General features: G+C 35.6%; 1 protein-coding gene across 2 annotated transcripts in view; it reads left to right on the top strand.

Moving 5' to 3' along the window:
* The window catches only part of LOC115218449, a 601809-nt gene that overhangs the window by 431345 nt on the left and 162197 nt on the right, over positions 1-8267 (top strand). The gene's annotated exons all lie outside the window — the stretch shown is intronic.

The following is an 8267-nucleotide window of genomic DNA, read 5'->3' as shown; positions in this document are numbered from 1 at the left end:
CCCCCAGAGTCAATATCAGTCAAGTACTGGGGTCAAAGTAATTAACTAACCCTCTCCTCTAAAACTGCTGGCATCATGCCAAACTTTTAAAACATTTTTATTATTATTACTATTCAATAGTCTTACTTTATTATTATTATTATTATTATCATTTCCATCTTAGCGAAGGCAGAGGTATTGTTCTCAGTTGTGTTTGTTTGTTTGTCTTTGGACAAGATATCTCAAGAACTGGTGGATGGATTCGGATGAAACTCTCAGGGATGTTTAGCTTTTGGGATCAATCCAGTATCGGACAAGGATTCTGGATTATTTTTCCTGCTTTTTTTTACTTAATTTCTGAGAGCGGTCCTGTTCATTTTTAGTATTCTTGTTTATGAGAGCAGTCAAGTTTATTTCAGATATTCTCATTTTAAAAATCATCTCCAAGTAATTGTTGAAAGGATGTTGGTGTTGCCTTGGTGAAAGTTTGCACTCTCTGAGTGCTCTTGTTATTATTATCTTTGTTATCATTATTATTATTGTTATTATTATTATTATTATTATTATGGTGGCGAGTTGGCAGAGTCATTAGCACACTGAACAGAAATGCTTAGTGGCATTTCTTCTGGTTGTTTCCAGTCTGAGTTCAATTTCCATGGAGGTCAACTTTGCCTTTCATCCTCTCAAGATTGATGAAATAAGTACCAGTCAAGTACTAGGGTGGAAGTGGGTGGGGTTGGGGAGTCAATGTATGTCACTGACTTTCCACCCTCCCCTAAAATTGCCGATTTTCTGCCAAAAATTTGAAACCAACATCATCATTATTATCAAGGGGCAGAAATGCTGGTGTCAGATTTATTGCTGTGCAGTATTTAGTTACATAGCATTATTTTTTGATTTCAAATCCTGCCAAAGTCAGCGGAGCTGGTGTCTATTAAACCATCTACACCCATCAGACTTAAATTCGTGGCCTTCTGCCAAAGTTAGAAATTATTTTATTAAGGATGATGATGATGATATATGGTATAATCAAAACAAACTGTGATTTTTGCATTTTCTACATGTTTGTATGTCTATGCGTTGTTGTTGTATAGTCTTAGCTCAGTCCTTGTTGAGGAAAACTTAATGACCAGTCTATATATGAATGTATATATGTATGTATATATATATTCATTTAGTGTCTGCTTTCCATGCTGGCATGGGCTAGATGTGTGTGTGTGTGTATCTGGAGAAGACACATGGCTCATTGGTTAGAGTGTCTGGCTCACAATTATGAGGTAGCAAGTTCAATTCCTGGACCAGGCTGCGTGTTGTGTTCTTGAGCAAGACACTTTATTTCATGTTGCTCCAGTTCACTTAGCTGTAGAAATGAGTTGTGACATCACTGGTGCCAAGCTGTATTGGCCTATGCCTTTCCCTTGGATAACACCAGTAGCACGAAGAGGAGAGGCTGATATGCATGGGCAACTGTTGGTCTTCCATGAACAACCTTGCCAGGATATGTGCCTTGAAGGGTAACTTTCTAGGTACAATCCCATAGGCATTCATGATCAAAGAGGGTCTTTCATATATATAAATATGTATGTGCACATGCATATACAGCAGGCTCCTTTTAATTTTTGTGTACCAAGTCTGCTCACAAGGTATTGATCAGATCAGGGTTATGGTAGAAGAAACTTGCTCAAGGTGGCCTGCATTGGAACTGATCCTGAAGTCATGTGATTTGGAAACAAATTTCTTAACTGTACATCAAAACACACATATTATATATGTATGTGCATATGTATGTCTGTGTGTGTATATATAACTGGACATGTGTATATATGTATGTGGGTATGTGTGTGTGTGTGTATTTATATGTATATGTAATATAACTATGAGTATATAGATACATGTATAGATATATGGGTATATATATAAATGGACATGTGTGTGTGCATATATATATATATATATATATATATATATATGGGTATGTATATAAATGGACATGTGTATATAAATGGACATGTGTATATATGTATGTGTGTGTGTGTGTGTATTTATATGTATATGTAATATAACTATGAGTATATAGATACATGTGTGTGTTTGTATATATTTATATATGTATATGCACACAAACACTCTTACATATATACACACACTTAGATCGTGCCATTTTGGTTTTATCCAGTCTAACATCTGTTAATCGTAATTAGTTTTATTTTTTTTAATCTGTTCAGATATTTTATCTATTTCAAAAATAATTTTCTGGATTTTTTTTTTTATATGATTTTGATCATAAACTTTAATTTTTCTGGCTTATGATCAAGTCTCTTCCTTTCACTCTTTTACCTTGCCTAAATATGCATGTATGTCTGGCTGCATGTGCATATATATATAGTGGTGTCTGTATATCTCTATGTATGTATGTATATATATATGTTATTATATATATATATATATATATATATATATATATATATATATATAAATTGATCAAAATAAAATAAAAACATGATGCGAAGGACTCAGCGGTACATATGTTTCGGGCCTTTATTAGACAGATTTATAACAATGCATAATGTATGTCTGTGGCCTTCTTCAGCCGCGCACAACAGCTTCCACAAGGACATGTGTTACATCAAAAATTCTTGGTTGGGGATGCAAATCCTCTCATTCACGTACGACATAATGCGGCAGCAGCATAGAATTGAAGCGTCCATCTCTTTCTTCTCTCAATGTAGAATGAGGAGGAAAATTGGATGTGAGGTAATGTAAATAAATAAATACATATATAGAGGTGAAGATCCTGTATACATAAACTTATTAATACTTTCAAATACTACAATGCTTAGGTCTATACCAACTCCCCCATGCAATTCCTCCCACACGTGCAACCTGTCGGTCCAGCACATCCCGCTTTCCTATATGTGCGTGTGTATGGTGTGTGTGTGTGTGCGTATGTATGTGCACATAGTGTACGTTGTGTACACATACATATTATATATACATGTGCGTGTGTGTGTGTGTGGGTGTGTGTGTATGGCATATACGGTTCCCTGCATTTTCCCCCTATATATACAAATTTGTCTCCCATATATGACTTCTTTTCCCTAAATATTTCTTCTCCTACACCCATATCCTCCCTATGTAGTCTCTTTAATTCCCTACATCTATACCCTTTCACATTTCTAACTCAGATGTTGAACGCACACCGCCAAACTCCACTTCCACCCTTCCAATTTTCAGTTCCCCCCCCCCGCCCTACGTTTAACACACACCTCTAACTTTCAACCACCCTTCCATCTCATGTTAAACTTTACAAAATTATATTTTATCTTTTTTATTTTATTTTATTTTATTTTATTTTATCTTATTTTATTTATCTTATTTTTTTTTTTATTTTATTTTATTTTTTATTATTTTATTTTATCTTATTTATCTTATTTATCTTATTTTATTTTATTTTATTTTTACTTTTATTTTTACTTTTATCCTACTTCCATTATTTTTATTTTTAATTTTATTTTTACTTTTATTCTACTTCCATTTATTCTCATTTTCATTTCATTCCTTACCTTAACTCTTATTTTTATATTCTTATACTTCATTTCTAACTATTACATTGTATTTCTTATTTTATACTGTATTTTTATTTCTAATCTGTACCTTACCCTCATTCTTACCCCTAACTTATCGCTTTACACCTCTATATATGTTTATTTACTTACCTATGGATCCACCTTTTGAATATACGAGCGTCCGCGTACGGTGTGTGTACGCACACATACATATGCACGCGCATATATGTACATGCATACTTCGATATCTTATAGCTATACCCGTGTGCGCGTGTGTCTCTCTGTGTGTGTATATGAGTGTATATGTGCACGCACATACGGACACACAGCTGTGTGTGCGTGCGCATGTTGACATGAGTACGGGATTCTTTACTTACGTTCTTATACACATCCTTTAATATCTTATACTGGACCTAGAGGCGTGGCATATACGTCTGTGTATGTAGTGATGGCGCGGCGTATATACATGTGAGCGTGTACGCGCGTAATGTCCGTTTGTATATATGCGGATATATTCTGTTGTATGTATGTGGTGTACGCGCGTGCGTGTTTATGTACGTGTTTACGCGCGAGTGCGTGTGTATGCTTATAGGCTTGGAGGCGTATAGTACGCGTGGTATGTGGTGTATGTATCCATGATGATATGTATGTACTAGAAGTCCATTTAATTCAAGGAACCAGATTAAATGCCTCATCAGCTCTGATTTACAACGCATTAAGTCCCAGACGAAACTGTTGATTTACTGACAATTCTACAACTAAATTTTATCAATCTCCTGACCACCATGCTTGGTCCGTAACCTCTATACATCCCTTCCCTTATCTTTACATTCTTTTACACTTTTATCATGGTTTTATCAGGTTTTTTTACTTTTATTTCTATTTCCTATTTTTACTTTATAACCTTATGCCTTTACATTTATTTATATTTCTTTATATTTCTTTATACCCCCTTACATCTCCTTACAACTCTTTATATCTTTATCCTCTACTTTTATATTATCTATACTTACACTTTTTAACATTTTTTATCCCTCGTCCCGAACTCTCGCCCCTCCATCTTCACTTCATATATGTATTTATTTATTTACATTACCTAAACATCCAATTTTCCTCATTCTACATTGAGAGAAGAAAGAGATGGACGCTTCAATTCTATGCTGCTGCCGCATTATGTCGTACGTGAATGAGAGGATTTGCATCCCCAACCAAGAATTTTGATGTGTACACATGTCCTTGTGGAAGCTGTTGTGCGCGGCTGAGAAGGCCACAGACATACATTATGCATTGTTATAAATCTGTCTAATAAAGGCCCGAAAACATATGTACGCCTGAGTCCTTCGCATCATGTTTTTATTTTATTTGATCAATTTACTCCACCACCTACACCACCAAACGGTATACACAGGTGCTTATAATTATCAAGTAAGTACTCACCCCGAATTTCTATATATATATAATAATATGCATGCAACATAAAGACATACACATATATATGTGAATGTATGTATATGTGTGTTTTTATGTTGAATGCATACACATACACACACACATACATACAACTATGCAATATATACATAATGTATATGCATTCAACATAAAAACACACATATACATACATTCACATATATATGTGTATGTCTTAATGTTGCATGGATATATATATATATATATATATATATATAATATATATATATATATACCACAACCTATATATATACACATACATACAGATATACAAAGACACACACATATATATATGTATACATTTCTCTGAATAGCACACATACATAAGTGTGTGTATACAAACACATGCAGACAGACATACATGCATATATATTTATGCAGACACATACACAGATATATATATATATATATATATATATATATATATATATAAATATACATATATATATATATATATATATCTGTGTATGTATTTTTATTGTGTGCGTATGAGTATTTGCATAAATGCGTATATGTGTGTATATATCTGAGCATGTTTATGTCTATGTGTTTATGTATGTCTGAATTAAATAGTTGTACATCATGGTTTATCAAGTACTTCCAGTGAAAAAAAAAACCATGAAATTCTTTATCTTATTGTAAATTGATATAGAATGCAAAAAAATGTTAAAAGTCGCGTATCTTTAGTAAATATAGTCAGTAAACCGTTATTCAAGCGTGTAAATAATGAGATATTTTTTTATTTAGATATATACACATACATATAAATGTGTGTGTGTATGTGTGTCTAATATATTGTATTGAATGTATGTGTTTGTATGTTATAGATATGTATGTGTATGTCAGTGTTGCACTTGATGGCAAGTAGGTTTTCTAGTCATGGAAAAAAAAATATTTTAAACTTTGGTATCAATGTTTTGAAATGTAAGTATGTAGTGTCCAGACACCATAAAAATGCACTTAAGTGCGGAAGAGACACAGGAAGTTCTATGTGGTCGCTTCACCTGCCAGAAATAGCTGTCAGATGTCCTTCATATTATGCATTGCCTTCTTATTGGATGATATAGGTGCAGGTGTATGTTTCAGTTATTGGACTGCAGCTAAGTCTGGTAATTATGCTGTTAGACTCTTTTTGCTGAACTGCTGTGTGGTAAGTAGTTTGCTTACGAACCACATGGTTCCGGGTCTAGTCCCACTGCGTGGCACCTTGGGCAAGTATCTTCTACTATAGCCTCGGGCCGACCAAAGCCTTGCGAGTGGATTTGGTAGACGGAAAGTGAAAGAAGCCCGTTGTATATATATATATGTGTGTGTGTGTGTGTATGTTTGTGTGTCTGTATTTGTCTCCCCAACATCGCTTGACAACCGATGCTGGTGTGCTTACGTCCCCGTAACTTAGTGGTTCGGCAAAAGAGACTGATAAAATAAGTACTAGGCTTACAAAGACTAAGTCTTGAAGTCGATTTGCTCGACTATTGTGGTGCTCCATCATGGCCACAGTCACATGACTGAAACAAAAGAGTAAACCAATATTGGTTTTCAAGCAATGAGAAGCTAACACAAAATCATATACACACACATCTATGCACTGAGACATGTGTGCATACACATGCACACAAGCACTCACGCATATGCCTTCCCACTCACACATTCACATTAACTCACACGCACACACACACAATGGCTTGATTGGCCTGGGACTATAACAGAAGATACTCAAGCAAGATACCATAAAGTGGGACTGAACTCAAACCACATGGTTGCAAAGTAAATTTTCTAACCTCTACACAGCTATGCCTGCATTGAGTAAAAGCCTGAAATAGTCAGAATCGTGATGCCTTTGACAATAGGTCCACTCAGTTAGGGCTAGCTGGGGCTAAACAACAATAGTAGCATAACTGCATTGTTGAAATATGCAACCAAGGGTGGCATCGTCTTAGCGTCAAAATACTTTAGGAAAATGCTTCGATGCATGCAAGCTAAAGCTAGGATTAATCTCTTGAGATGAAGTGTGCAATGTCAAGACACTGCATTTCAGATATACGCAGTTAATACCAGCCTAGAAAAGCAGGCTTGAAATTGATGATGATAATGTTGGTAGTGGTGGCAGTTGTTTTCCTGATCAAAATTGTTCCAGACATGGTCATCCCATCGGTTATTCATATATAGTGCATCCAACTAAATGAGCCAGTGTGTACTTTATACTTCACCATTTAAGATGGAACCTATAATGCACTATAGGCTGCTCCTTATCCCACTTATCTATGGTATTTAGGTGATTAAGAGTACAGGACACCCTTTCAAATAGGATACCAACCCCATTGCAGGGTTAGAAAAGCTGTCACTGGTAATCATTTTTAGCTAAGCAAACTCAGTAACATGAAATGAAGTACAGTACTGAAAGAAAGATACAACACACTGCTTGCTCCAAGAATTGAACTCAAGATGAACTGATGGTGAGCTCAGTACTCTAATTACTAGTCCAACCACATACCATCATCATAATCTTGTTAGGATTACATTATTTAGAATCCTTTTTCTTAACTGTAGCATGTTATATAGCAACATATGGATGCCAGACCTGGACACTAAAGAAAGCTGACCAGAAGAGAATTAATGCATTCGAGCTTTGGTGTTGGAGAAGACTTTTGCGGATTCCATCAACAGCGAGGCTCACCAGTGGAGAAGTTCTTAAGCAGATCAGGCCGATAATGTCGCTAGAAGCTAGAATCACCAAGCATAGATTGTCATATTTCGGTCATATTATGCAGAGAAAATCCCTGGAGAAGGACATCATGCTCGGAATGGTCAGTGGCAAGAGAGGAAGAGGCCGACCAAGAACCCGCTGGCTTGACACCATCAAGAGTGATACCGGAATGGACATAGCCAATCTGAAAGAAGCAGTTCAGGATAGAACTGACTGAAGGATACTGATTCAACGAGTGACCGAGAGTCGACTTCGACTGAGCGGATAGATAGCATGTTATTTGACTGCTCTTTCTTGCAGGTCATGCTACCTATGTCATGACAATGCTGTTGCTGTAGTTTTTGGTGGCAGTAGAGTTGCAGCTGTATGAGAATGCTTTAACAGTGTTCACATGCTTCAGATATTTTGATGACATAAGCCTGAAAATCGTGTGAATACATAGTCCACATATGACATTGTTGAACACATTATATAAGATCATTAGAAATAAAAAAAAAGAAGGATGACAATGATAATGGCACAGGTAATGTGGTGTGTGTTCATGTGGC

This window comes from Octopus sinensis, linkage group LG13, assembly GCF_006345805.1.
Source record: "Octopus sinensis linkage group LG13, ASM634580v1, whole genome shotgun sequence".
NCBI classification, from domain to species: Eukaryota; Metazoa; Mollusca; class Cephalopoda; order Octopoda; family Octopodidae; genus Octopus; species Octopus sinensis.
The sequence above is the reverse complement of the archived record's forward strand: the minus strand, read 5'-3'. Positions and strand labels throughout refer to the sequence as shown.